At 42.6% G+C, this 14,609-nt stretch overlaps 1 long non-coding RNA gene across 1 annotated transcript; it reads left to right on the forward strand.

Annotated features, from left to right (window-relative positions):
• Positions 1 to 884: 884 nt before the first annotated feature.
• Positions 885 to 10,620, forward strand: LOC122460293. The gene is made up of 3 exons (XR_006281530.1): positions 885 to 1,094; positions 1,538 to 1,638; positions 10,492 to 10,620. It is a non-coding gene; the product is annotated as an uncharacterized LOC122460293 (long non-coding RNA).
• The last annotated feature ends 3,989 nt before the right edge of the window (positions 10,621 to 14,609 follow it).

The raw sequence follows: 14,609 nt of genomic DNA on the forward strand, positions 1-14,609 counted from the left end.
ACATTAAAGCTTTACAAAACAACAAATTGTCAAATTTTAAATGTTAAAAAACAAATTGTCAACATCACATGTCAAAATATACAAATTAGATACCCTTAAATCAAACTCGAATGAGTTCTCAAGCAGAATTTTCTTACTTTGCTTATCCGTGCATTTCAGTTATTATCAAGGGAAATATTTATGTGTGCAAAGTGAAATCAACATTCACCAATAAAAATCTAATTCTTCCACGCCTGTTTATGAGTGGTACTGTCCCCTTGTAAATGTAATGTCATCCCGACATGTCTATTAGCCAAATATAGCAGGCATCCATCCATCTGACTTATAAGCAGTAGTCAATGAGTCCCACAAGGTCTACTTGCCATTCTTAATTGAGTCTTTGGGTCTTTCCTCTGTCACAAGTTCTGGTAATGATTTGTGGAAGTTTCTGCATCTCTCTTCAGTTTATTTCACATTAAGCAGAAAGTTTCTGCAGTAGTTTTAGTTCCGCTATCCAACTGAATAGTCAGTTCTGAAGATCTGAAATAGCCATAACTCCTATCTTAGGGGATATGATCAATGGTATAACCATGTAACTCCAAGTCACTGGGGATATGGCAAGCTATTTAGAAAACATTCTAAATTAACATAATTACAAACTATCCACAACTATAAAACGATTCATTAAGAACAATAGTTATACCATAAGCCTGTGACAACTAGTTGGCCCCTTAAAGGCAGTAGTGCCTCGTGGTCAGCCCACTCCAACATGTGGCATGGCCCATTAAGGGTCTAACAGAGAGAGCTATAGAGACCTAAGGGAGGATAGAAGAAGTGACTCCAGGAATGAACTGTAATTGCAGAAGGAATCCTGTTACTCTTCCTTTAACGATGTAGGGCCAGACGTCAGGCAGAGAGGATGGGGCAAGGCTCCTCTTTCGCCTAGCCAATAAGAAATGAACTGGGAGAAGGGCTCAATATAAATGCTGCTTCCTCCTTCACAGGAGATGCCAACAAATACAGCAGGGAGCAAGGAAGCTCCTGCAGGACCCTGCATTAACAGGGAGAAGACAACAGCCGAGGTGGGCTGCTTGCTGACCCCTCCCAGCCTGAAGGTAAAAGGACAGACTGGGAAAGGGACAGCTGGGGAAGAAGCTTCCTGAGTCCCAATCCAGCTTCGTGAAGGAGAGTTAGGAGGCTCCTGTATTGAAAAGAGATTAAGAGGGATTGCAGAGAGAGAAGAACTGGAGGATTGCAGCCTGGAGATAGGGCTCGAGCTAAAAGGGCCTGGTAGGAAGAGATCCAAGGAAGTAGCAGCCAGTCAAACTGAGCAGTATGTGGTTGCTGTGTATAGAGACCTTGGTTTGGAACCTGCAGTAGTGGGTGGACTCGTGTTTCTCTATCAGCCACAGGTAAAGGGCAATAAACCCCAAGAAGAGGAGAGGCCTTCTCTGGGAGCCTGAACAAAGGGCTGAGTTTAAAGGGTCAATAGTTGGAGCTGAAGGTCCTAGTGAGGACAAATAGGATATCTATTGATTGGACTCTTTAATACCCCCAGAGGACCAAGCCACTGAAGACCTACCAAGGTTGGATAGCAGCGTGCAGTGGATAGCAGGGCAAGAAAAATACCACACCCACCTGCTAAGAGGTGCTCAAGAGGTGAGTACCTCTCTACAAAGCCAATATCATTTCATTTACCAATATTACATGAATCTTGGCTAGAATAAAGGATAAGGTACATGAATAGGCACTTGGTATGGCATGTGACAAACATGAGGATAACCCCATGGTGCATTCACCAGTCCCATCACTGGATTTAGACACTGATGAGTAGGTGTCCATAACTGTCCACATGTCAGGCTCTTTTCTCTCTAGTCAGATGACTTCATATGTGTGATGAGATCCTGGGGTACAAACTGGAACTGTGGGACTGCTGTGCCCTCTTAACTCTCCAGTCTAGGCTGTCTCTCACAATGCTTTGCTAGTGACAAGCAGCAAACCCCTCCAGGTGCTGTTAACACTCAGCCACCAGCATACAGAGACACACTCAGCTACATTACATCAATGCTCTCTAAACCACTCATGAACTATACAGAGGGAAACACCAGCTAATCCCCCCAGCCTTGCATGGCAGAAATGTACTGTTCAAGATCTTCTCTTGGACAACGCAAGCTCATTAATTAGTTTGCCACTTCGTCAAAGGATAGTGGACATGCACCAGCTTTTGTAATCTGTGCTGATTCCCCAAGCACTTTAGATAAACTCCCTGATAAGGATAAAACATTAAAATAAATTTATTAACTAAAGAAAGATAGATTTTAAGCGATTATAAGTGGTAGACATAAAGGCCAGAGACAGTTACCTATGAAAATAAAAAGTAAACATGCATTCTGAACCCTAAACTTGCAGACTAAGCAAGATTTGAATCAAACAGCTTTTCTCACCCCACTGGATGTTGCTGGTGGGTTACAGTTCTTAATACACAGGCTGAATTTCCTTCTCAACCTGAGACCAGTCCCCTCAGTTCAAAGTTTTTGTTTTCCTAGCATTCTTGTTGCCTTCAGCATAGGTGGGGGAGGAGAGGTGGTCTCATGATGCTACTGTCCCTTATTTTACGCTCTCAATTCATGTCCCAGGAAAGATAGTGGTCCAGGCATGTCCTGGTGGACCTTGCTAAGCCACAGAGCTGGGCAATCCCCATTGTAAATCTCTTGTTTACAATTTTGCTGCCGGTCAATTGCTCATGATGGCTGCTTAACGCCCATTTGAGTGTGGGTCACCACTTTATTGTCACTGTAGAACTAGCAGAGGGTATTTCCCAAGCCCAAAACATATTTCAATAACAACCATATAGCAAAATCTCATAACTTCATACACACTAACGGTATACATATTTTGACAGAACAATGAGTTTCAGTAGATCATGACCTTTCATATGGTATCTTACATGGCATGCTTTGAATGAAATATCACAACCATGTACTAATGATGAATCTGGGGGTTGCAGGGTGCTACTTTGAGATACAATATGTCACAGAATGTCACTGGATAATTCTGGTGATTGGTCATCTTGTATACTACTGGTTTGGGGCTCCATGGTCTCATTTTGGCATTCATATCTTTCTGATAGGCAGGTACAAATGTCACATCAGCCTGATCAGCAGTTTCCAAGTTTAGAGGAACATCAACATCCTCATTTCCCAGATGTGGGTGAAATGTTTGTCCCTCTGCATTCGGAGTCTCTGAGCCATGGGCTGTATCTGGTACCATCACACAATGTAGTTCATCATCACTCTAACTATCAGAATCACTGGAGTCCAAATTCCTATCCTCATTTTGATCGCTTATTGCACTAGTTTGCCTTGTTCTGTGTCTTTCATTGTTGTGGTTTAGAGTGTGATGTTATATCCAGGGGCAAGGAAGTCACAGGGAAATATGATTGCAGTGGGAAACTCTAACACATCGTAGTCCATCTTCTGCTTTTACTTCATAGACTGGATACCCCCTTTCCTTTCAAGTACTACATCTTATCTTTCCAACAGGATCTGAATTTGCATGGTGCCCCTCTCTCTGAAAGATTCTAGACAATTATTCTGTCACCTGGCAAGAGGGCAGCCCCATGCACCTCCTGATCATGATTGTTTCCATGAGCAGCAGATTATTGAGAAGATTTTGATGCCAGTTCACTAACTTCTTTCATCTGCTGTTTCCATTTCTCAGTATAATCTTTATTGTCCCTGTCACAGTTTCAGGGTAACTACACATGTATTCCCTTTCTTGGTCCCTTGAGGGCACCCACTTAATGCTTCCAGCTCCCAGCCATCACCTCTCTTGGATGGAAACCCGTGTCTCTCTCCTTCCTGACTGGGGTTTTAAAGTGGCGCAGCTCCCTGCCTTACACGGTGACATCCCCAGCAAGCCAGTCTGCCTATAGGGCAGCCCCTGTGCATTGCTCTCTCTCCAAGGTCTTTGTCAGCAGTTACAAGTTACCACATAGCTCTTTCTAAGCAAGCACACTTGTTCTTAAAGGTAAAAGCATTACAGAGAAAACATAATAAAGAGTTTTAAACACACAGTAAACATACCAGAAGTCACCCATCAGTCTTATGGAGCCTAGTAAGCTAAAATTTTTCCAACCATTGTGCAAAGAATGTGGGTCTCTCTTAGACGGAAGGTCCTGTCTGTTTGCTTGAGCAGAAAAAAGGCCTTATGTCAGTTCAAGATCATCCTTTTATGCAAAAAGCTCTTCCTTTTGTCTTCTAGTCTCTGGAAAACCCAGTTTAAGCCAGTATAGTTAAACCACTCTGGGGTGGTACCTCTCTAGCATTATTTAGTTTCAATGATTTGCTTTAATCTCTCTCTCTTACTCTCTCTCTCACTCACACACACCTACACACCCTGCTTTTTGTCCCTGAAGGAATTGTGGTAACCTTGCCCCTGGAGTTGCATACAATCCCTGGCCCACAATGATGCATAAACTTAGTACAATATGATCCCCAAAAATACTGCATGGGATTGCAATATCTGTCCTAGTCCCCAGGTACAGATTCAGAATTTATAGGCCAACCAAATGTAATGTTAGTGGGCAGACTAGTTCGTGGGTTAATCATGATCTTCCATTTAATAAACAGAAGGGTGACAACTCAGTAGCCTCATCTTGTGTATAATCATAGGCATGGAGTATTTATTAAAAGAGTCCTTCCAGTTTGACTTTTGTTCTTCTGGAAAAGTTTTCAACATAACCAGCAGAGTTTGGTCAGCCTTTCTACTTGCCGATTGCCCTATGGGTGGAATAGGGTCGTGCAAGATGTTTCAATTTTACAGTAGTGCTGTAATCTTTTGAATAAATTATTTTCCAACTCTGCGCCTTGGTCATGTTGGATTATTTTGGGGAAACCAAATTTTAAAACCAAGTCATCGAAGATCTTGTCTTGCCTGCCTTTTTGGTGGTAGGGTAGGCTTGGACAAACCTAGTGAAGTGACTCACTATGACTAAGATGTATTCATATCCTTCTTTACTTCTGTCAAGATGCAAGTTTATTGATACAAACCTGGTAAAAGGTCCTGGTAAATCAGATGGAGTGCCAGCTTTTCCTCTGCTCTGTTGTAACTTCCTGACTGTTCTTTACTGCCACATCTGTAACAGGTTTCAGAGTGGTAACTGTGTTAATCTGTATCAGCAAAAACAATGAGGAGTCCTTGTGGCACCTTAGAGACTAACGCATTTATTTGGGCATAAGCTTTTGTGGGCTAGAATCCACTTCATCAGATGCATGGAGTGGAAAATACAGGAGCAGGTATAAATACATGAAAAGATGTGAATTGCCTTACCAAGTGTGAGGTTAGTCTAACGAGACAATTCAATTGACAGCAGGATACCAAGGGAGGAAGAATAACTTTTCAAGTGCAGTGGCCCATTTCAGACAGTTGACAAGAAGGTGTGAGTAACAGCAGGAAGAAATTAGTATTGGGGAAATTAAGTTTAGGTTTTATAATGACCCAACCACTCCCAGTCTTTATTCAGACCTAATCTGATGGTGTCCAGTTTGCAAATTAATTCCAGTTCTGCAGTTTCACATTGGAGTCTGGTTTTGGAGTTTTTTTATTGAAGAATTGCCACTTTTAGGTCTGTTATTGAGTGACCAGGGATATTGAAGTATTCTCTGACTGGTTTTTGAATGTTATGATTCCTGATGTCAGAGTTGTGTCCATTTATTCTTTTGCGTAGAGACTGTCCAGTTTGGCCAATGTACATGGCAGAGGGGCATTGCTGGCACATGACGGCATATATCACAGTTAGATGTGCAGGTGAATGAGCCCCTGATGACGTGGCTGATGTGGTTAGGTCTTATGATGGTGTCCCTTGAATAGATACGTGGACAGAGTTGGCACTAGGGTTTGTTGCAGGGTTTGGTGTTTTTGTTGTGTAATGTGTAGTTGCTGGGAAGTATTTGCTTCAGGTTGGGGGCTGTCTGTAAGCGAGGACTGGCCTGTCCCCCAGGGTCTGTGAGAGTGAGGGATGGTCCTTCAGGATAGGTTGTAGATCCTTGATGATGCGCTGAAGAGGTTTCAAGAGTTGGGGGCTGTAGGTGACGGTTAGTGGGGTTCTGTTACTTTCTTTGTTGGGCCTGTCTTGTAGTAGGTGACTTCTGGGTACCCTTCTGGCTCTGTCAATCTGTTTCTTCACTTCACCAGGTGAGTATTGTACTAATTCTGCCAGATTGCTTGCAGCTAGCACTTCCTCTTCTCTGGGGTTGCCTGTCTGCATGGCTGCTCATACCATTCTCAGTTCTTTTCTCACATGCCTAGACGGCTTGCCTTAAGGTGTCACCGGACTCCTCCTTGCTTTAATATGCTAACTTTGGTATTCACACCTTTGATGTAATCAGTCAATACCGGCCTTTAGTAACCTTATCTCATTAACTAGTGTGTCAACTTTGGATACTCGTTTTCTCTTGGGAGGAGGCAGATGCTGCTTTGCTTTTAACCTGTGCTCTGTATAGGGCAGTGGTTTCCAACCTTTTCTCTGCCATGACCAAAGGTACCTTTAATTATTTTGAGGCACACTACCATGTTGTCTTCAAATTAACTTGCCCTCTTATCGCCCCAGCTTACGCTGTTTACCACCCTTGACACTCACAGACTGTACAATAAAGTTAATGTTAGAGTCTAACATCATTAACTTTATTGTACAGATTGTGATAAGAATTTTCAGTTGACTCACACATTCACATCAAGACCCCAGTTCTGCCCCAGCCCCATCCAGTTCTGCCTCCCTAGCTCCCCCACTTCCACCCAGCCCCCACTTCATATCAGTTCTGTCCCGCCCAGCTTCCCCATCTCATCCTGGGGGGCTGCAGCAGGGTCCCTGCTCCCCTTCCAGGCTGGGGGTGGGGAGCGGGTCTAGGGGCTCTTCCCCCAGCCAGCGGCTGCAAGAGGGAGGTGGAGGAGCAGAGGAGCTAACCTGTTGCTTACAAGAGGAGTCAGGAGAGGAGAGGGAGATTGAGCTGTGGTTGGTTGGTTGCTCTGCCCCTGGGGGAGGTGGGGCTGTGAGGCAGACAGCCAATCAGAAGATGGCATTCCCCTCTTCCTTCCTCCTCCTCTGCCCCCAATCCATAAGACTCATAGTTGCTATTTTAACTTTGCTTTGGGGAATGGAATGTGACGCATCATAATATTTGAAAGGGGCCTCCTCCCAGAGAGCAAAACTACAGACTCTAATTAAAATACAAGAGAAGGGTTTTTTTTGTTCACATGCAGTTTTTCAAAAAATTTCACGCACACCGGTTTGAGCTGATGGCACACTGGTTGGGAAACACTGTATAGGGCAATTGCATAGAATTACCAGTTTAGCGTGTGCGTCTTTCCCCTCTTTTGCTGTTTCTCTACCACATCACTTACAGCAGTGTGCAGCTTATCAAACAAGGTCTTATCTTCACCCTGATTATCTTTTAAATAAGGCTGCATCAGTCTGAATATTGTCATTCTGTGATCCTGTCAGGACTGAATAGAGAAACATGTTTTGTACAAGGACAGGGTCATATCTTAGGTCAGAGTCAGATTCTTGTGAGGCAAACCATACTTTGTCTCAAATCAGATGCTCAGACTAGGATGTCCCAAGGTGTGTCTTCTGGCTCTTGTGCTACTCTTGAGAGCTGCTGGTGAAGTTCAGTGGCACCTCTTTTTCCTGATAATAGGTCCTTAAAATGCACCTCAGTTTTGGCAGGCTCAGATTAGATTTCCCTCCAAGTAGCCCGTCAGGCTCAGTCATGGGCAAACTGCCCCGATCACAGCTTCCATGATCTCTGCCTCAGTGTACTCCTTCCGAATGTGATAAACCAAACTTCTCGAGCTTAGCCTAGTGATACTCAGACCTCAATCGTTCAGGAGCCAAATTAGTGATCAACATTACCCAAAAGAGCCTTAGTAGTGTGAATTTATTATTTCATTTGTATATGTTTATAATATTCTCATAGCAAAATGGCTGACCAGTTTGCTAATAACTCTGGTTAATAACTTATATTGGTTACTAATAACCTAGACAATTAGTTAATAACTTAGATTGGTTACTAAATAAATCACAGTTTTAATATCATATACTTCAAAGAGCTGCAGGAGACACGTGAAGGAGCCACTTGTGGCTCCCAAACCTCATTCTGAGTATCATTGGCTTAGCCTCTCCACTTGTGGGGAGTTCCCAGTCTGTCCTGTTCCTCTCTTTAAAGTTTGTTCTGTTTTCTGGGATAACAGATTTTCCATGGGGGTTATGCTTGTAATTTCTTTCATGATTTCCTGAAACTGTATTTCAAGAAATTTTAGTTTTTAGCCTACTGTTTCTAAATTGTTTCTGTTTCAGTTGTTTCACTTTGCTCCTCTTTTGCTGTATTAATTTAGTGTAAAATGTTTTAATGCCAGCAATGTAGGCAATTCCTGATCTTGAGTGATCCATTCATAAGAACATATGAGTGATCCATTCATAAGAACATAATATAACTCTTCCAAATCTTCCTGCTCATTTAAGTAGTTTCTTAGACATTTGATTAAAGCAAAATGGCTTTTTGCTGCAGTTTTGCTGTGACTTGTCCCAGAAATGTCCAGAGTCATAGATTTCTCTTAAATGCTTATTCTTTAGCTGGTATAAAAGTCTTCTGACCTCCCAAGTCCTCTCCCAGCCATAGTGCTTGTAAATAATTAAATCTTCCCTGCAAGCTTTCCTGAAACCATCTACAGCAGCTTCTAGGAAGGTTCATCTCAGAGAAGTCAGATCATTGAAACTCTGCCTGTCTTGCATGGCTCACCAAACGTTACACTCCCAGACCACGCACAGTTTTAAAACTGGAGTTTTAATAAAACAGTATATTAAAAAAATACAGTTTGCACAAGCCCCATTTCTTTTCAGTCCTTTTAGAGCACATCCAACTTTGGTGCTACAACCTTTGACCTCCCTCAGCAGACTTTCAATCCTTAAAGGGACAGAGCACCGAGTACATCTAACCCTTACATTCCCTTATGAGTATTACACAAACACACCAGACTACACATCCTCTGAATATGAGCCCTGACGCCCAGGGGCTCTGGAGGATCTGCAAAAGTGTGTGTGAGGAGACAAGCCACTCACTCAAATTCAGCCCACTTGCCCCTCTGTCATGGCAGCAGGGCAGTAGTTTTGCTGGTACGCCAGCCAACTCTGGTCAGGGGCCAACCCCCTACCCCACTGCTCATTGTGCCCTTACTAAGTTCAAGTTCTCAAAAGTTGGGGGGCTAGCCCTTTATACCCTCCTTCTCCCTCCCCCCGGCTTTCCTTTCCCCTAATCTCCATAAAAAGTTTGTCATACAGTCAGGCTTCTTAGTATGAGCACAGTAGCTTCATCCAGAAAGGAGCTGTTATGTAAGAGTTGAAACCAGCCGCAATACAGCCAAGAAATGAATTGAGACAAACATTTCCATTGTTGTTTGAATAATCTTTTACTACTGTATTTCAAGTAGCATACTGTAGTATTCATAACTCACCAATACAGTATCACACATCATCTGAAAGCAGGAGTCCTGAAAGGAGTGAGTATTGTATTCATATTTATATCAGTTGTCTTGCAAGATTTTGCTCTAAAACAATATTTTACAACTTTGAAGCCTCTCACAGTTTGGAAATGTAAGTAATCATTTCCCATATGATGTTGATACTGTCAATATGTTGTTGACCTTCAGGGCTTGCTGCAATGCCTGTCCGTTTTCCTACATGTTTGGGGAACATTCCAGGACTGAGATTGTCAGGACACATTTATTTATGTATTTATTTGCCTGTCTAGTTCAATTATATTTCAGGGTTGTGCTGACTGGATTAGCTAATATGCCTATATTGTAATATCTCAACTTCTATAAAAATGCAGCAAATGGTCAGATAGATTTTTGTTTAATAATTCTAAATAAAATGTAAAAAAATATACCAGTTAGTCATGGGGCTCTAACTCTCCAAAACTCTAAATTAAGCAAATGCTTACATGTGTTTCCATCCATTCATGTTTAACAAAGCACTTCAAGTGTACATTTAAGTGTTTTGCTGGACTAGGGCCAGGAAGTTTTGGCAACAGCACAGCTATGTGGCAAGAGTGTATTTATGTCAAATGCTTTTTCGTGGTCACTGCTAATCAGACAGAATCTAAACAACAAGAAATGAACATGGAGATGAGAAAACATTATTTCAATGATGTAAAAATGAAAGAGTCCTACTTCTGGTCAAACCAATTTGATTATATCTAACTGGTTCACACTGTATTGATTAGTGGTAGTACTACCATAGTACCTTGGTGCCCCAGTTATGGACCTGGACCCCATTGTATTAAAAACACAGAACAAAAAGACTGTCCCTACCCCAAAGAGTTGAAAATCTATGCCTTTCACTTGTACTGTTTGAGTTATTAAATGGTTGGATGTTTTAGCTTTTTAAAAAGCAAAATACACTTCACTGAAATCTATTGAAAGTGTATTTTAAATAACTGTCTCTCTATTGAACAGTGAAAGTGAGATCAGGGAGATATGTTCTGCTAATGAACTACACACATCTTGTACACACAGAAAGTAGAGCTTCACAGAAAGTAGAAGCAAACAGGAATGAAAATCAGAACCACAGTGACTAAAAAGAAAGCTAAAAGGTCTACTCACTTGATTAAATCTGATACAACTGTGTCAGGACCAAAGAACATTAAAAGATCCTCTCATAAGATTTTCTCATAAAATTTTTCATTAAAAGACAAACTTCTATTTAAAATTGCTGTGTTTTAGTTTGTTTTGTTTTATTTTTAAATTGTAAGTTTAAAATCTGCCTTGGAACCACTATTCTAAATGCTAGTTTTTCCTGGCTCCAGTCTTTTATACTATAAAAACAAAAGGGCAGATCCTCAACAGATGTAAATTGCCATAGCTCCATTGACTCTGCTGGAGATCTGTCCTTGTGCACATAATATGCAATTTATCAGAAGAGCAAGAAGGTCTGTTATAGTGGAAGTGATAGTGTAGTAGTTTCTAGATGGACAGGTCTGGTGGAAAAACTGAAATGGTGGGGAAAAAAAGGACACCTTCCTGGCAGATGTCAGCCACCGTCTGAAAGAATTCAGGGGAGAACTTCATGCCCTCAATTGCTAAATGGCTAAGGACCCCTAATAATCCTGTTAATGCTAAAGGGGGCTCCCATAGTTGTCAGAGGTGGTTGCTGGTTTAGTGCTTTGCCCACATCAAGCTAATCTAGTTTATCTATCTAAATTAGGGATTTACACTGTGCATCACCATGTTATCTGAGGGCCTTGTAGTTCTGAGGGCCTTGCCATTCTAAAAGTAAATATATCAAGGATCTCTGAAATTTCCTCTTCAACCCCCACTCAACAGATTTCTTTTTGTTTGTTTTTTTATATTCCTCCGACTGAACAGTATAAGAGATCATATGCATGGAGCTTCTAGCAGTTCCAGTCAGCATGGGCAGCCTATACCAAGAACTGACTGTCTCCAAGAAGGAATTATTTTTCGGCTTCTGCTCTGCAGGTGTACTGTAGTATGGTTAGCAGAGATCTAACACTGGCTGAGACATTAAAAAATGTAGTTAAAGAGTTAAATTCCACAAGAAAAATGAGGGAAGGAACCTACCCTCCTGATCTCATGGAGCTATAACCCTTGTGACCTCTGCTCTATCTTCCCTATGAGGAAAGAAGAGGGATAAGAAGAGATATTGCGCTTGATTGGAGGGAAGAAGAGGAGTGAATGGTGGATCCGCAGTACTGAAATTCCACTGCTCTGTCCATTCTCAACTTGATCAGCTCCAAAATCCCCACCCACCCCCACCTCTGTGATTGGATGCCAGAAGTCCTCATAGCATGGTGCTCTGCAGTATGAATGGTGAAGGTTTGTACCCCATGAATGGTCTTCCTCAGTCTTGACTGGAATCCATGCACATACGGCCCTCTGTGTACACACCCTGTAGGGTGGGGTTTTTTGTCAGGGGAATGATTTACTCTGTTATCACGCAACTCCTTAAAACATTAATTACTATGCACGCATTTCTGTAATTGTGTTCCACAGTTCCCAGAGCCTCAGGTTCTTGAGTTCTACAACCAAAAGATCCTTTTCTGTGCCCCTCTCTGCTCCCTCACCATCCCTCACTCACATTGGTTGTCCTTGACCAGTGAGGACCCAGGGTTCTGTGTGAAGTTCACTTCCCACCCAGGGAAGAAGGAACATTGCGTGCTCTGAGACTTGCTCTGGCTGGCCGCCCCACCAGCCGTAGTTCCTCGCCACCTGGCTGCCCCGCCAGCCGCTCATTCACCAGCCAACTCTCAGTCACCTTCTGCTGCTACCTTCCTCTCTGCTGTGACCTCTGCACATCAGTCTCCTAGTAATTTTCAGCTCTTTGCAGACCGGCCAGAAACACTGCCTCATCTCAAGTGATTTAAGCTCTCATTTAACCACTTTAACATAACAAAAAGGCTCCTAATAAAGCCTATTTAGCTCTATCATTGAACAGTGAGGAGAAACAGGTTAAACCAGACTAGGGACCCTTAGGGAGAGTCCACATCTCCCTCCAGAGACAGCTATCCCCTCATCCCTCTTACTTTCACAGGGGTCTGGCATTTGAGCCCCTGCCTCAGTGAGTTCCTTTCAACTGAGTGTGACCCCTCAAAGTGGCCAGGTTCAGCACAGTTCTGCTCCCCTTTACTCATGCAATAAAAATAACATGGATAACAACATTTCACTACCCCTGCATTCAGTACTACAGAGTTTTGTAACCCAATGCCAGCCAAAGTTGATCACTTTTGAGCAACACAGCACCTGCCTACTGAATACCTACGCAGAGAATTCAAACCCTTCCAGGGTAACAGAATCTTTTAGACAAAGTGCAGCAAAAGCACAAAACAAAGGAATCTTCAGCCCAGTCAGGATTGGCATCCAGACGGCTTCCTTGCAGGCAGGCCCCAGCAAGAACAGCCTGTCTCAACAACCACCACCAAGTACCTAGACAATCTAACTATCTAGACCAGGTCCATCCTCTACAATGGGCTCTGGCCAGCTACAGTCCTCAGACAGCACCTGGCCATCAACCAGGCTTCTTGCCTGCAAGTAGGAGCAGTCTGTCTGTCTGCTCTCATAGACATTAACGTCAGAAGGGACCATTATGATCATCTAGTCCCACCTCCTGCACAACGCAGGCCACAGAATCTCACCCACCCACTCCTGCGATAAACCTCTCACCTATGTCTGAGCTATTTAAGTCATCAAATCATGGTTTAAACACTTCAAGGAGCAGAGAATCCTCCAGCAAGTGACCCCTGCCCCATGCTACAGAGGAAGGCAAAAAACCTCCAGGGCCTCTTCCAATTTGCCCTGGAGGAAAATTCCTTCCCGACCCCAAATATGGCGATCAGCTGAACCCTGAGCATATGGGCAAGATTCACCAGCCAGATACCCAGGAAAGAATTCTCTGTAGTAACTCAGATCTCACCCCATCTAACATCCCATCATAGGCCATTGGGCCTATTTACCATGAATATTTAAAGATCAATTAATTGCCAAAATCATGTTATCCCATCTTACTATCTCCTCCATAAACTTATCGAGTTTAATCTTAAAACCAGATAGGTCTTTTGCCCCCACTGCTTCCCTTGGAAGGCTATTCCAAAACTTCACTCCTCTGATGGTTAGAAACCTTCGTCTAATTTCAAGTCTAAACTTCCCGATGACCAGTTTATATCCATTTGTTCTTGTATCCACATTGGTACTGAGCTTAAATAATTCCTCTCCCTCTCCGGTATTTATCCCTACGATATATTTATAGAGAGCAATCATATTTCCCCTCAACCTTCTTTTGGTTAGGCTAAACAAGCCAAGCTCTTTGAGTCTCCTCTCATAAGACAGGTTTTCCATTCCTCGGATCATCTTAGTAGCCCTTCTCTGTACCTGTTCCAGTTTGAATTCATCCTTCTTAAACATGGGAGACCAGAACTGCACACAGTATTTCAGGTGAGGTCTCACAAGTTCCTTGTATAATGGTACTAAAATCTCCTTATCTCTATTGGAAATACCTCACCTGATGCATCCCAAGACCACATTAGCTTTTTTCACGGCCATATCACATTGGCGGCTTATAGTCATCCTGTGATCAACCAATACTCCGAGGTCCTTCTGCTCCTCCGTTACTTCTAATTGATGCGTCCCCAGCTTATAACTAAAATTCTTGTTATTAATCCCTAAATGCATGACTTTACACTTCTCACTATTAAATTTCATCCTATTACTATTACTCCAGTTTACAAGATCATCCTGATCTTCCTGTATGATATCCCGGTCTCTCTCTAAATTGGCAATACCTCCCAGCTTTGTATCAGCTGCAATTAGCACACTCCCACTTTTTGTGCCGAGGTCAGTGATAAAAAGATTAAATAAGATTGGTCCCCAAACTGATCCCTGAGGAACTCCACTGGTAACCTCCCTCCAGCCTGACAGTTCGCCTTTCAGTATGACCCGCTGTAGTCTCCCTGTTAACCAATTCCTTATCCACCTTTCGATTTTCATATTGATCCCCATTTTTTCCAATTTAACTAATAATTCCCCATGTGGCACGGTATCAAACACCTTACTGAAATCAAGAA

This window comes from Dermochelys coriacea, chromosome 5 (genome assembly GCF_009764565.3).
Source record: "Dermochelys coriacea isolate rDerCor1 chromosome 5, rDerCor1.pri.v4, whole genome shotgun sequence".
Taxonomy (NCBI): Eukaryota; Metazoa; Chordata; order Testudines; family Dermochelyidae; genus Dermochelys; species Dermochelys coriacea.